The sequence below is a fragment of the Salvelinus alpinus genome, chromosome 1 (genome assembly GCF_045679555.1).
Source record: "Salvelinus alpinus chromosome 1, SLU_Salpinus.1, whole genome shotgun sequence".
In the NCBI taxonomy this organism is placed as follows: domain Eukaryota; kingdom Metazoa; phylum Chordata; class Actinopteri; order Salmoniformes; family Salmonidae; genus Salvelinus; species Salvelinus alpinus.
Window position 1 is genome coordinate 10,766,341 of NC_092086.1, and position 16,266 is coordinate 10,782,606.

Sequence of the window (16,266 nt, forward strand, 5' to 3'; positions counted from 1 at the left end):
CAGCAACAATAATAATAATAATAATATTAAGTCACTGTTTGTTAAGGTAGTTATAGACAGTACAGCAACAACAATAATAATAATAATAATAATAAGTCACTCCTTGTTAAGGTAGTTATAGACAGTACAGCAACAATAATAATAATAATAATAAGTCACTGTTTGTTAAGGTAGTTCTAGACAGTACAGCAACAATAATAATAATAATAATAATAAGTCACTGTTTGTTAAGGTAGTTATAGACAGTACAGCAACAATAATAATAATAATAATAATAATAATAAGTCACTGTTTGTTAAGGTAGTTCTAGACAGTACAGCAACAATAATAATAATAATAATAATAAGTCACTCCTTGTTAAGGTAGTTCTAGACAGTACAGCAACAATAATAATAATAATAATAATAATAATAAGTCACTGTTTGTTAAGGTAGTTATAGACAGTACAGCAACAATAATAATAATAATAAGTCACTCCTTGTTAAGGTAGTTATAGACAGTACAGCAACAATAATAATAATAATAATAATAATAATAATAATAAGTCACTGTTTGTTAAGGTAGTTATAGACAGTACAGCAACACAAGGCCATGTCTCACACTTATTTTTATTAATTAAAAGTAGGCTATTTATTGTCTTTCAATCTGTTATTTTCTAAATGTATGTGAGAATATAGACAGAATGGATCAAACTGGAGTGATTGATCTGAGGGGGAAATCATTGATCAATTCAGAAAGGTTTAATGCATCAAGTAAGAGATGTTATATTATGTAAAGTAGGCTAGGTTATAATGTATAGTAGTGGGTTGTTAGTGATATGTAGATGTTATATTATGTAAAGTAGACTAGGTTATAATGTATAGTAGTGGGTTGTTAGTGATATGTAGATGTTATATTATGTAAAGTAGACTAGGTTATAAAGTATAGTAGTGGGTTGTTAGTGATATGTAGATGTTATATTATGTAAAGTAGACTAGGTTATAATGTACAGTAGTGGGTTGTTCGTGATATGCACATCGAGGTCTATACCTCGGCTATAGCCTACATATCATAGATGACCAGTCTAAACCTGTTCAGGTCAGTTCACATAATGTTATAGTCCTACCAGTAGCAGGACAGAGAATGTACTGTATATAACCTACATATCATAGATGACCAGTCTAAACCTGTTCAGATCAGTTCACATAATGTTATAGTCCTACCAGTAGCAGGACAGAGAATGTAGCCAAGGCCATCAGGTCGGTCGGCTTGATAAGCAGTGGTGTATTTTTTTTTATTACAGTTCTCTCCAACCCTGTTCCTGGAGCGCTACCCTCCGGTAGGGTTTCACTCCAACCCTGTTCCTGGAGCTCTACCCTCCGGTAGGGTTTCACTCCAACCCTGTTCCTGGAGCTCTACCCTCCGGTAGGGTTTTACTCCAACCCCAGTTGTAACTAACCTGATTTAAGTTATAAACCAACTAATTATTTTAATCAGGTGACTAGTTTTGAATAGTAAGGAAAACCTACAGGGTGGTATCTCTCCAGGAACTGGATCGGAGAGCCCGGTTTTAGAAGATGAATAAAATCCATCCTCCAATAGTTTTTTTACTATTCAGCTTCAGTTAACCGTCCTAAAATCTCATTAGAAATTGCTATATTTTTGTAACAGTAACGTTACCATTTACCTGGTAATTAAATATAATTTATTTAGAATTGATCAGAATAATTTTTCCGTGTATTCTCAAATTGAACGTGCTCCCTCGCGCTCCCCAGCACTACACACATGATGATCAGTGATCATAGATCAAACCTACTCTGGACTATTAAATGTCTGAAGACGAACTAACTTTATAATAGTTTGTATGTAGCCTCTAGACTTACCAGAGTCTGCTCGTCTTTCCTTCAAATCAATACTTTTACCCGACTTCTAATGTTGCCGAGAAATGTGCGCCACAGTTTCAACATCCATTTTGTAAGTGCATTCGCCTACAAAAGTACTTTCAACTTCATGAGGAAATTACATAACCAGAATTCCTAAACCCAGACGCAACATCCCGAGTCTACCGGGACCGCTGGGGAAGCAGACTGTAGGAAGTAGACCAAAGCCGTGATTTGGGGTTTGAGAAGTCATAAGTGAAAAATGATTCCTTAGTCGTACATTTTCTCGAAATCTAAAGGCAAAACCTAGATTCGAGCCAATGTATTAAGTATTTGAACATGTTATTACTCCAACTTCATGAAAGTGACAAACTGACAGGTTATTATTTTAGTTAAAAAAATACTTTATATCGAAGGAGTGTCTTTGGTTTGACGACCTGCACATGCGCAGTTCGGCGTGAGACGACCGTTATATCCGATAATGTGTTTCTGCGCATGCGCTGAGTAAACCAACGTTGCCATGACATGTGCGTCTGTTTCTAGTTAGTATAAATGTATGTGCACATAACACTATATTACACTTTTGGAGCGGCAGGTAACCTAGTGGTTAGAGCGTTGGACCAGTAACCGGAGCTGACACGGTAAACATCTGTCGTTCTGCCCCTGAACAAGGCAGTTAACCCACTGTTCCCTGGTAGGCCATCATTGTAATAAATAATTTGTTCTTAAACTGACTTGCTTAGTTAAATAAAGGTTACTTAAAAAAAAGATATGTATATATATACATATATGCATAAATACTAAAGTATGTCGACACCCCTTCAAATTTGTGGATTTGGTTATTTCAGCCACATCCGTTGCTGACAGGTGTATAAAATCGAAGTGTAAGTGCTGTTATTTTGAAGTGGAAACATCTTGGAGAAACAACGGCTCAAGCATGAAGTGGTAGGCCACACAAAGTCACAGAATGGGGCAGCCGAGTGCTGAAGCGCGCTTTCTGGAGTGATGAATCACGCTTCACCATCTGGTAGTCCGACTGACACGTCTGGGTTTGGTGGATGCCAGGAGAACGCTACCTGCCCCAATGTATAGTGCAAACTGTAAAGTTTGGTGGAGGAGGAATAATGGTCTGGGGCTGTTTTTCCATGTTTTGTGCCAGGCCCCTTAGTTCCAGTGAAGGGAAATCATAACGCTACAGCATACAATGACATTCTAGATGATTCTGTTCTGGCAACTTTGTGGCAACAGTTTGGGGAAGGCCCTTTCCTGTTTCAGCATGACAATGTCCCAGTGCACAAAGCGAAGTCCATACAGAAATGGTTTGTCAAGATCGGTGTGGAAGAACTTGACTGTCCTGCACAGAGCCATGACCTCAACCCCATCGAACACATTTGGGATGAATTGGAACGCCGACTGCGAGCCAAGCTTAATCACCCAACATCAGTACCCGACCTCACTAATGCTCTTGTGGCTGAATGGAAGCAAGTCCACGCAGCAATGTTCCAATATCTAGTGGAAAGCCTTCCAAGAATAGTGGAGGCTGTTAGGGCAGCAAAGGCTGGACCAACTCCATATTAAGTGTGTAGGGCGCGCTATTTTCACTTTGGGGAAAAATCGTGACCAATTAAACGGCCTCGTACTCTATTCTAGATCGTACAATATGCATATTATTATTACTATTGGATAGAAAACACTCTCAAGTTTCTAAAACCGTTTGAATTATATCTGTGAGTAAAACAGAACTCATTTTGCAGCAAACTTCCTGACAGGAAGTGAAAAATCTGAAATTGAGGCTCTGTTCCAGGGCCTCCCTATTAATTTGCTTAAAATCTATTAGTATACATGCACTTCATACGCCTTCCACTAGATGTCAATAGGCAGTGAGAGGTGAAATGGAGTGTATAGCAATATCTATGGTCAAAAGAGAGGTCTTGGAATGACAGGACCCCAATTTCCTTTGTTCAGGAAGACTGGAAAGGACTTCCGCATTGGCTTCTGAAAAGCTTTTGTTATAGACGGCTAATATCTCCGGCTTTGATTTTATTTGATAAATGTGACAATATCATCGTAAAGTATGTTTTTTCAATATAGTTTTATCAGATTATTGAAAGTCTTTCGGGAGTTTTGGAGTGTTCCGTTCTCTGCGTTTGTTGACGATGGACAGCCTCGCGCCACTTGGCTAGTTTTGATTGCTAAATCGAGAGGAAAAAAGGACATTCTAAAACCAAACAACGATTGTTCTGGACAAAGGACCCCTTGTACAAGATTCTGATGGAAGCTCAACAAAAGTAGGACCCATTTATGATGTTATTTCCTATTTCTGTCGAAAATGTGTAGTTGTGTTTTCCGCCTTGATTTTTGGCGCTGTCTCGCTATAACGTAAGCTGCATGTCGTACTAAAGTTATTTTTAGAATTCTAACACGCCGATTGCATTAAGAACTAGTGTATCTATCATTTCCTGTACAACATGTATTTTTTAGTAAAGTTTATGAATAGTTATTTGGTCAGAATAGGTGAGTGTCAGAAATATATCCGGAGATTCTGGAAAATAGTTGCTACGTTTTCACAATGTATAACCACGGATTTCAGCTCTAAATATGCACATTTTCGAACAAACCATATATGTATTGTGTAATATGATGTTATAGGACCGTCATCTGATGAAGTTTATGAAGGTTAGTGAAATAATTAATATCTTTTGCTGGTTTTGTCGCTATCGCTACTGTTGCCTTGAATCAATGTAGTTGTGTGGTTGGCTATTGTAGTAAGCTAATATAATCCTATATTGTGTTTTCGCTGTAAAACACTTAAAGAATCGTAAATATTGGCTGGATTCACAAGATGTTTGTCTTTCATTTGCTGTACAACATGTATTTTTCATAAATGTTTTATGATGAGTATTTAGGTATTTCAATTTGGTCTCTGTAATTGTTCTAGCTGCTTCGGTGCTATTTGTGATTGCAGCTGCAATGTAAAACTATGATTTATACCTGAAATATGCAAATTTTTCGAACAAAACATAGATTTATTGTATAACATGTTATAAGACTGTCATCTGAAGAAGTTGTTTCTTGGTTCGTTTGGTTGGTTCTTGGTTAGTTTGTTTGGTTTTGTGCAAGCTACCTGTGCTGTGAAAAATGTCTGTGCTTTTTTGTATTTGGTGGTGAGCTAACATAAATATACGTGGTGTTTTCGCTGTAAAGCATTTAAAAAATCGGAGATGTTGGCTGGATTCACAAGATGTTTATCTTTCATTTGCTGTATTGGAATTGTTAATGTGTGAAAGTAAAATATTTCTAAAAAATATATTTTGAATTTCGCGCCCTGCACTTGGACTGGCTGTTGTCATATTGAGCCCAACTTCGGGCTTGCAGCCATAAGAAGTTTAACATAGCCTTGCCTTAGTCTATCCAGTGGACAAGCCTTCTGCCATATGCTGGAGATCCCCCTTAACAAAGCCTTGCCTTAGTCTATCGAGAGGACAAGCCTTCTGCCATATGCTGGAGACCCCCCTTAACAAAGCCTTGCCTTAGTCTATCCAGAGGACAAGCCTTCTGCCATATGCTGGAGACCCCCCTTAACAAAGCCTTGCCTTAGTCTATCCAGTGGACAAGCCTTCTGCCATATGCTGGAGATCCCCCTTAACAAAGCCTTGCCTTAGTCTATCCAGTGGACAAGCTCTTTGCCATATGCTGGAGACCCCCCTTAACAAAGCCTTGCCTTAGTCTATCCAGTGGACAAGCCTTCTGCCATATGCTGGAGACCCCCCTTAACAAAGCCTTGCCTTAGTCTATCCAGTGGACAAGCCTTCTGCCATATGCTGGAGACCCCCCTTAACAAAGCCTTGCCTTAGTCTATCCAGAGGACAAGCCTTCTGCCATGCCTGCACATTTTCAGAAAAAAGTACCAACACTTCAAAATTAAATATCACTTGGGATAATCTTCCAATGACATTGTCTTTTATTGAAATAACAGATTGTACCTGTTTGGGGCTCCAGGTTCCCCAGAAGGACCAGACACCACCATCTCCTCAGACCAGGCTGAAGGACTACACACCACCATCTCCTCAGACCAGGCTGAAGGACCAGACACCACCATATCCTCAGACCAGGCTGAAGGACTACTCACCACCATCTCCTCAGACCAGGCTGAAGGACCAGACACCACCATCTCCTCAGACCAGGCTGAAGGACCAGACACCACCATATCCTCAGACCAGGCTGAAGGACTACTCACCACCATCTCCTCAGACCAGGCTGAAGGACCAGACACCACCATCTCCTCAGACCAGGCTGAAGGACCACACACCACCATCTCCTCAGACCAGGCTGAAGGAACAGACACCACCATCTCCTCAGACCAGGCTGAAGGACTACACACCACCATCTCCTCAGACCAGGCTGAAGGACCAGACACCACCATCTCCTCAGACCAGGCATATCAGGCTGAAGGACCAGACACCACCATCTCCTCAGACCAGGCTGAAGGACCAGACACCAGCATCTCCTCAGACCAGGCTGAAGGACTACACACCACCATATCCTCAGACCAGGCTGAAGGACTACACACCACCATCTCCTCAGACCAGGCTGAAGAACCACACCACCATCTCCTCAGACCAGGCTGAAGGATCCGACACCACCATCTCCTCAGACCAGGCTGAAGGACCAGACACCAGCATCTCCTCAGACCAGGCTGAAGGACTACACACCACCATATCCTCAGACCAGGCTGAAGGACTACACACCACCATCTCCTCAGACCAGGCTGAAGAACCAGACACCACCATCTCCTCAGACCAGGCTGAAGGACCACACACCACCATCTCCTCAGACCAGGCTGAAGGACTACACACCACCATCTCCTCAGACCAGGCTGAAGGACTACACACCACCATCTCCTCAGACCAGGCTGAAGGACCACACACCACCATCTCCTCAGACCAGGCTGAAGGACCACACACCACCATCTCCTCAGACCAGGCTGAAGGACCAGACACCACCATCTCCTCAGACCAGGCATATCAGGCTGAAGGACGAGAACAGTCACAATGTATTTCCTATGGCTCATTCTGATCATCTGTAAATACCAAATAAATACCTATTCTGCTTTTGAAATAATACCACTTACGGTTGAGTATTCAAACGGAGTGTCCGAGACAAAATATCACGTGTACTGGAATGAAAACTCATAATGAATAAAACACAATGTTCATTACTCATTATAAATGTATGTTAGTAAAACATAATGAATAAAACACAATGTTAATTACTCATTATAAATGTATGTTAGTAAAACATAATGAATTAAACACAATGTTCATTACTCATTATAAATGTATGTTAGTAAAACATTATGAATAAAACACAATGTTAATTACTCATTATAAATGTATGTTAGTAAAACATAATGAATAAAACACAATGTTAATTACTCATTATAAATGTATGTTAGTAAAACATAATGAATAAACACAATGTTAATTACTCATTATAAATGTATGTTAGTAAAACATAATGAATTAAATACAATGTTAATTACTCATTATAAATGTATGTTAGTAAAACATAATGAATAAAACACAATGTTAATTACTCATTATAAATGTATGTTAGTAAAACATTATGAATAAAACACAATGTTAATTACTCATTATAAATGTATGTTAGTAAAACATTATGAATAAAACACAATGTTAATTACTCATTATAAATGTATGTTAGTAAAACATAATGAATAAAACACAATGTTAATTACTCATTATAAATGTATGTCAGCAAAACATTATGAATAAAACACAATGTTAGAGAGAATAAAGTAGATGTCACACGTCAAAATGTTGATTTATGACACGATGTCCTGCTGACGTGTGCATGCAGGACATAGGGTCCTGCATGCACACGTAGGGAGGAAGTGACCATGTGTTTGGGCTTCCGGTCAGGACATCCTGGTGGGGCGGGGGGTAGGAAGTGACCATGTGTTTGGGCATCCTGTTCCTGGTTCTCACGGCTTAGAGTATGAAAAGAGTTTTATAGTGTCTTTGAAGTTGTCATGATGTTTGATGTCTAGTGTCCTGTTTGGAACGGGGTGGGGGGACATTTCAAAGAGTAAGCATTTCAAAGAGTAAGGCCCCGGCTATTGTATTGCCCTCCGGGTTGTTGTCTATGAAACATGAATGTCCTGGGGTATTTGGCTTTGCAGACGCCTTATAAAGCCCCAGAACAATACATGCGTAAGACTGTACATGATAACCCCCGGAATATTAAACAAAAATGACACCTATGCCAATTTTCGGTATGTTATGCGAGTCTTGTCATGAACCCAGTGACCAAAGCATTGAGGAAGTTCTGTGTGAAGCTCCAGAATGTTTTAAAGGAGTTTTGGGTACGAGTCAGGGACATATGTCTTACATATTCCAGCCGGAGGATTCTACGGTAAAGATATTCACAGACAGTGGCCCCAAACCCCTTTATCAGGCAAAACCTGGGAGTTTTTCTCCTGCTCTGCGGATGAGAGAATGGCTAAAGATCAGGCTGGCGCTCTGTAAAATGGAACAGGCCCTGAGTGGTACAAATGTGCCCAGATATGCGTTGGAAGAACAGGTCTGTGGCCGCAGTGATCTGAAGGCCCTAAGAATCGCTTCAATGGCCTATAGCCCTGATGCCAAAGTGACAATTTTAGCCTGTGAACTTTATGATGGTGCTAATGCTACAAAGTCTGTCAATTCTCCTGTATCTTCCCCAGCATGCAAAGATGTAAACTTTTTTATTCCTGTGTTTAGTTTTAAATGGGTGGATTATCCAATTTTCATAACACTTCTGAATAAGCTGGACAGTCTTTTCCAAAATGGTGAACAATTCCAGCGCTGGCCGCGGCTGTCCTTGAGACATAGCCAGGACCTAAAGGCTCGACAGATTATATACCCCTGGAGGGAAAACTTACGGAGTTTTGATGGACCGTGCAAGAGAGCCAGGCAGTTTGAAGGGGAATTGGACACGGATAATGGTGGATGGCTATACCAGGCCCCTGTATCTGTAAGAAAGGCAGAGTAAAAGACCTTCATTATGAACGGATATAAATTGTATGTACATGATTTTTTTAATGAAATAAAGACGTTTTTAAAAGCAGTATCTAACCACGTCCTGAACTCTGTTTTTCACTCTTACCTCAGTCTGTCCCGGAGAAAAAAACTGGCGGAAAAAGCCATGTGCGCTCGTGTGTGTGTGTGTGTGTGTGTGTGTGTGTGTGTGTGTGTGTGTGTGTGTGTGTTAGAAACAAGGTCCCTTCGCATTGTGTACATTTCAAGCTTTCAACAACAATAAAACAGCCATCTAAATAATGTTTCTAGGCCTAACACCCTGTTGAGGTTCCTATGTAGTTGTGTTTATATGTACAGGCACCGAGCTTCCAGGTGGCACCATCCTATGGTTGTTCAGTGCATGTACACCGGGGAGATTAGAACCCCAAAGAAAGATCCTAAAGGTCATTTCAGATTCAGGTTTAGGGTATAATAACTTTAGTGAAACCGCATTTCACCCCATGTACAGACATAGAGAGCCAACACATAAAGGTGTAACAGGGATGAATGGATATTCAATGTACAACAGTGGTCTTCTGTAACAAGCAATACGTGTTAAATATGGGCCACAGTCAATCATGACAGCCTCTTTAGGAAAGGCCTTTACTTATGACTTAAACAGATTCATTTTATACCCAGCTTATTCATTAATGCTGTGGGATAAATCAGGTGTTTCTAGGTGGGCTTAAACAAATCTACAGTGAAACAAAAGTGTACATTTTACACACATGTTTATTGACTTTTAAAAAGACCACAGTAACATGACAGATATAGTGGAGATGCATGCTACACAAATCTGCTAGTGGATATTCAATGTACAACAATAGTCTTAGGTAACAAGCAATACGTGTTAAATATGGGCCACAGTCAATCATGACAGACTCTTTATGAAAGGCCTTTACTTATGACTTAAACAGATTCATATTCTACCCCTCTTATTCATTAATGCTGTGGGCATACCCAGGATTTACATGCCGGACGGATTATCTACCCATGGAGGGAAAATTTACGGAGCTTTGAGGGAGTGTGCAAGCGTCTTAGCGATCGGATAATGGTCAGGACTAACCAGGACCTATATCTGTAAGAAAGGCATAGTAAAATACATTAATTATGAACGGCTATAAACTGTACGTACTAAATATTTTGAATTAAATAAATTGTATCTCACCTTTTAACGATAGGAATATGTCCTTTCCATCTATCACCAAGCATGCCCCAGGAGAAAAAAACTTGCGGAAAAAGCCATGTGAGCGCGTGTGTGTGTGTGTGTGCGGTAGTGGATGTGTGTGTGTTTCAAAACAAAGAAAACGGGGCGGGGTGTGTGTTCATAAATGGCTATGCGGCTGCGCTCAAGGCTCTCTCTCTCTTTACAATATCCTGCAAAACAGAGGCCTACCCCCCCCCCCCCCAAACAAAAAGGGTGTCTGGGTCTTACGGACACTTCATTAACAGCCTTTCAAAACCTAATTTAGCCCAGAGGATGTGGGGGCTAGAAGTCAAACAGCCCAGAAATAAAAGCGATGTCTAGACCGACCCCCCAGAGGATGTGGGGGCTAGAAGTCAAACAGCCCAGAAATAACAGCGATGTCTAGACCGACCCCCCAGAGGATGTGGGGGCTAGAAGTCAAACAGCCCAGAAATAACAGCGATGTCTAGACCGACCCCCCAGAGGATGTGGGGGCTAGCAGTCAAACAGCCCAGAAATAACAGCGATGTCTAGACCGACCCCCCAGAGGATGTGGGGGCTAGAAGTCAAACAGCCCAGAAATAACAGCGATGTCTAGACCGACCCCCCCAGAGGATGTGGGGGCTAGAAGTCAAACAGCCCAGAAATAACAGCGATGTCTAGACCGACCCCCCAGAGGATGTGGGGGCTAAAAGTCAAACAGCCCAGAAATAACAGCGATGTCTAGACCGACCCCCCAGAGGATGTGGGGGCTAAAAGTCAAACAGCCCAGAAATAACAGCGATGTCTAGACCGACCCCCCAGAGGATGTGGGGGCTAGAAGTCAAACAGCCCAGAAATAACAGCGATGTCTAGACCGACCCCCCAGAGGATGTGGGGGCTAGAAGTCAAACAGCCCAGAAATAACAGCGATGTCTAGACCGACCCCCCAGAGGATGTGGGGGCTAGAAGTCAAACAGCCCAGAAATAACAGCGATGTCTAGACCGACCCCCCCAGAGGATGTGGGGGCTAGAAGTCAAACAGCCCAGAAATAACAGCGATGTCTAGACCGACCCCCCAGAGGATGTGGGGGCTAAAAGTCAAACAGCCCAGAAATAACAGCAATGTCTAGACCGACCCCCCAGAGGATGTGGGGGCTAAAAGTCAAACAGCCCAGAAATAACAGCGATGTCTAGACCGACCCCCCAGAGGATGTGGGGGCTAAAAGTCAAACAGCCCAGAAATAACAGCGATGTCTAGACCGACCCCCCAGAGGATGTGGGGGCTAAAAGTCAAACAGCCCAGAAATAACAGCGATGTCTAGACCGACCCCCCAGAGGATGTGGGGGCTAAAAGTCAAACAGCCCAGAAATAACAGCGATGTCTAGACCGACCCCCCAGAGGATGTGGGGGCTAAAAGTCAAACAGCCCAGAAATAACAGCGATGTCTAGACCGACCCCCCAGAGGATGTGGGGGCTAAAAGTCAAACAGCCCAGAAATAACAGCGATGTCTAGACCGACCCCCCAGAGGATGTGGGGGCTAGAAGTCAAACAGCCCAGAAATAATAGCGATGTCTAGACCGACCCCCCAGAGGATGTGGGGGCTAGAAGTCAAACAGCCCAGAAATAATAGCGATGTCTAGACCGACCCCCCAGAGGATGTGGGGGCTAGAAGTCAAACAGCCCAGAAATAACAGCGATGTCTAGACCGACCCCCCAGAGGATGTGGGGGCTAGAAGTCAAACAGCCCAGAAATAACAGCGATGTCTAGACCGACCCCCCAGAGGATGCTAGAAGTCAAACAGCCCAGAAATAACAGCGATGTCTAGACCGACCCCCCAGAGGATGTGGGGGCTAAAAGTCAAACAGCCCAGAAATAACAGCGATGTCTAGACCGACCCCCCAGAGGATGTGGGGGCTAGAAGTCAAACAGCCCAGAAATAACAGCGATGTCTAGACCGACCCCCCAGAGGATGTGGGGGCTAGAAGTCAAACAGCCCAGAAATAACAGCGATGTCTAGACCGACCCCCCCAGAGGATGTGGGGGCTAGAAGTCAAACAGCCCAGAAATAACAGCGATGTCTAGACCGACCCCCCAGAGGATGTGGGGGCTAAAAGTCAAACAGCCCAGAAATAACAGCGATGTCTAGACCGACCCCCCAGAGGATGTGGGGGCTAAAAGTCAAACAGCCCAGAAATAACAGCGATGTCTAGACCGACCCCCCAGAGGATGTGGGGGCTAAAAGTCAAACAGCCCAGAAATAACAGCGATGTCTAGACCGACCCCCCAGAGGATGTGGGGGCTAAAAGTCAAACAGCCCAGAAATAACAGCGATGTCTAGACCGACCCCCCAGAGGATGTGGGGGCTAAAAGTCAAACAGCCCAGAAATAACAGCGATGTCTAGACCGACCCCCCAGAGGATGTGGGGGCTAAAAGTCAAACAGCCCAGAAATAACAGCGATGTCTAGACCGACCCCCCAGAGGATGTGGGGGCTAAAAGTCAAACAGCCCAGAAATAACAGCGATGTCTAGACCGACCCCCCAGAGGATGTGGGGGCTAAAAGTCAAACAGCCCAGAAATAACAGCGATGTCTAGACCGACCCCCCAGAGGATGTGGGGGCTAGAAGTCAAACAGCCCAGAAATAATAGCGATGTCTAGACCGACCCCCCAGAGGATGTGGGGGCTAGAAGTCAAACAGCCCAGAAATAATAGCGATGTCTAGACCGACCCCCCAGAGGATGTGGGGGCTAGAAGTCAAACAGCCCAGAAATAACAGCGATGTCTAGACCGACCCCCCAGAGGATGTGGGGGCTAGAAGTCAAACAGCCCAGAAATAACAGCGATGTCTAGACCGACCCCCCAGAGGATGCTAGAAGTCAAACAGCCCAGAAATAACAGCGATGTCTAGACCGACCCCCCAGAGGATGTGGGGGCTAAAAGTCAAACAGCCCAGAAATAACAGCGATGTCTAGACCGACCCCCCAGAGGATGTGGGGGCTAGAAGTCAAACAGCCCAGAAATAACAGCGATGTCTAGACCGACCCCCCAGAGGATGTGGGGGCTAGAAGTCAAACAGCCCAGAAATAACAGCGATGTCTAGACCGACCCCCCAGAGGATGTGGGGGCTAAAAGTCAAACAGCCCAGAAATAACAGCGATGTCTAGACCGACCCCCCAGAGGATGTGGGGGCTAAAAGTCAAACAGCCCAGAAATAACAGCGATGTCTAGACCGACCCCCCAGAGGATGTGGGGGCTAAAAGTCAAACAGCCCAGAAATAACAGCGATGTCTAGACCGACCCCCCAGAGGATGTGGGGGCTAAAAGTCAAACAGCCCAGAAATAACAGCGATGTCTAGACCGACCCCCCAGAGGATGTGGGGGCTAAAAGTCAAACAGCCCAGAAATAACAGCGATGTCTAGACCGACCCCCCAGAGGATGTGGGGGCTAAAAGTCAAACAGCCCAGAAATAACAGCGATGTCTAGACCGACCCCCCAGCATCGAGGTGCCCCCCGGAGGTTGTAGAATATCAAAAGGGTAATACTGTCTCGACACCCCAATCCTAATGTTTGAACCCACTAACTTAGTAATCAAATATACCGGATAGCGCCCAGAAAAAAAAGATTTTTTTTTTAAAAACCCGTTACCCCGGGCTCTGTTAATTCATTCCGTACTATCACTACTTTTGAGCCAAGGCCGCAAACTTCTCAACGAGTCTAGTGAGACAGATAGTTTCCCACTCTGTTCGCATCGTTTTAGCGCAGTTACACACAGGCAGGACAGCAGCCCCAGAATGGTTATCGGACAAGATCATCTGTAAATCCTTCCGCTTTCTGAAGGTGAGTTCGTGAAAACGTCTATATTAGATTTGGGATGCGGGGACTTGTTTGAACATTGTGGATGTTATAGTAATATTAAACAGGAGTTATAAGGGTTTTAACCGATGACAACAATTATTATTTTATTTAAGTCAAATGCACATATTCATGTAATTTAAAAATGTATATAACATGTTAATATTATCTAACGTCTGTATGATACCCAGAGGCTACAGGGCATAATGGATCGGGAACAGACAGAGTTAGACGGGGATTCTCAGAAGCAAACTGCGCCCGGTCCTTTACGTGGCCCATTCACTAATACACTATTTTCGGCGTAAGTCCCCCCCCCCACCGACTACGGAAGAGCAGATGAAACAGAGACAATTCTGCGGGCTTGTACTGAAGGCCTTAACCTAACTCCAAACACAAGCCAGCAGACCAGGACAGATAAAACGATAATCTGTGAATCTTTCCTTCCTCATGGAACTTTTTTGAAGGGGAGTTGAATATTAGAGGTGATGTTTGTATATATATATATATTATCTAAGAATGATAAGTATTAATTCTAGGCATTTTCATGTATGTTTTTAAAAATGAAGGCTATTTATACAATGAAACATTGTTTTTATTCATACTGTATGTAAACAATAGCTTCTGCCCCCTTAGGGTCTACATGAACCACTTATTAAATCAGACCTCTCAGACCAGAAAGTATGATTAGAAACCATGGCCAACTATATTCAATCTGTGATTAGAAACGATAATTAGAAGCTATGACAAAACTATGATCAAACTATGACAATAAACTATGAACAACTATGAAGACAGGGCTGTATGTGTGTGAATGATGAGCTATTATTTAAGTGTGTAATATTACTCTCTCTCTCTCTCTAAGTATACCCTTCCACTCAATGTGACTCAACCAAAGTAGCAAATATTTAACAACGTTTCAACATCAGGTAATGCAACATTTATGAAAGACACTTTTAGGCAATTATCGATATAATGTGTTACATAGTGTGCAGCTGCGACAACTTTAGGTAATATACTCTCTCTCTCTCTCTCTCTCTCTCTCTCTCTCTCTCTCTCTCTCTCTCTCTCTCTCTCTCTCTCTCTCTCTCTCTCTCTCTCTCGCTATGAAAAAGACAAGAGATAGGACATTGACTCCTGAGTGTTGATAGGTCTTAGATTTTATAGACAGGGTATCTGTAAAACACAATGTGACAACTGTTGAAGATGTAAAAAGGGTTTTTTAGAAATATATTTGGTTGACAAATTTGTATTATTATAAAAAGTAATATAAAAATGATTATAATCTTTAGTATTATTATGTTACATGCGAGACATACCCAGAAATGTCAGCGTAGACAACTTACAAGAATGTGTTTACCAGGCCGTGATGAAAACATTTTAAAGGAGCGTTAATTCAAACATGCAAAGATATATATTTGATACAATTACCAACGTTAAAAACTGTTGTTACAATATCACAAATAATGTTTCTCGGACTAACACACTGTAGAGTTTCCTATTTACTAAAGAACAATCACTAAGACAGAACACAACAAGGTGTAATACAATCAGTGTACATGGCATTCTATATGGAAAACAGGTACATTTTGAAAGATTATGATGTTGATGTGATTTTAAAAAATTAATTTCTCAATTTAGGATAATACGGTTTATTTTATACTTTACTTAAATTGTATTATTTATCATGCCTCATACCAGGCTAATACACTACCAAGCCATGCAAACAGCTAGGGAATTAACCCAGAACAGTTGTGGGTCTTTTTTTTTTTTGGAACAATAAATGATCAAGAATACCAATAGGCGTGATCTGATCCTCAAACCTATCACGACATCCTAGAATGCACAGACATATGCAAAACCATAAAACTCTGACAAGAAAACAATGAAAATCTTAACATGACTACATGCCCTGCCATTATTTTTTAAGTTACCATCCACCCAATGGTTGAATTTGGTACTTTTTCTATGTATTTTTATTTATTTATTTTTTATTTCACCTTTATTTAACCAGGTAGGCAAATTGAGAACACGTTCTCATTTACAATTGCGACCTGGCCAAGATAAAGCAAAGCAGTTCGACACATACAACAACACATGTAGATGCACCGAGCCTCCAAGTGGCTGGAGACATACAACAGGCTAAATTAAAATGACCCAGTATGTGAAAAGCTGGGGGTCAAAGGTATTTTTTTATGTTTGGTTTTTGTTACAACCAACAGGGCTTCCTAACATTCGACATAACTAGTAAGCCTTACGAGGGAGATTAGAACTCAAAAGTAATATGGGGTAAGAAAGATCATAAAG

General features: G+C 42.2%; 1 protein-coding gene and 1 long non-coding RNA gene across 2 annotated transcripts in view; both read right to left on the reverse strand.

Annotated features, from left to right (window-relative positions):
• Positions 1 to 16,266, reverse strand: part of LOC139583060 (NACHT, LRR and PYD domains-containing protein 12-like) — a 175,406-nt gene that overhangs the window by 89,972 nt on the left and 69,168 nt on the right. The gene's annotated exons all lie outside the window — the stretch shown is intronic.
• Positions 9,653 to 10,325, reverse strand: LOC139570246 (uncharacterized). Its single transcript, XR_011674038.1, has 2 exons — positions 10,107 to 10,325; positions 9,653 to 10,016 (listed from the first exon to the last, which is right to left on the reverse strand). It is a non-coding gene; the product is annotated as an uncharacterized lncRNA (long non-coding RNA).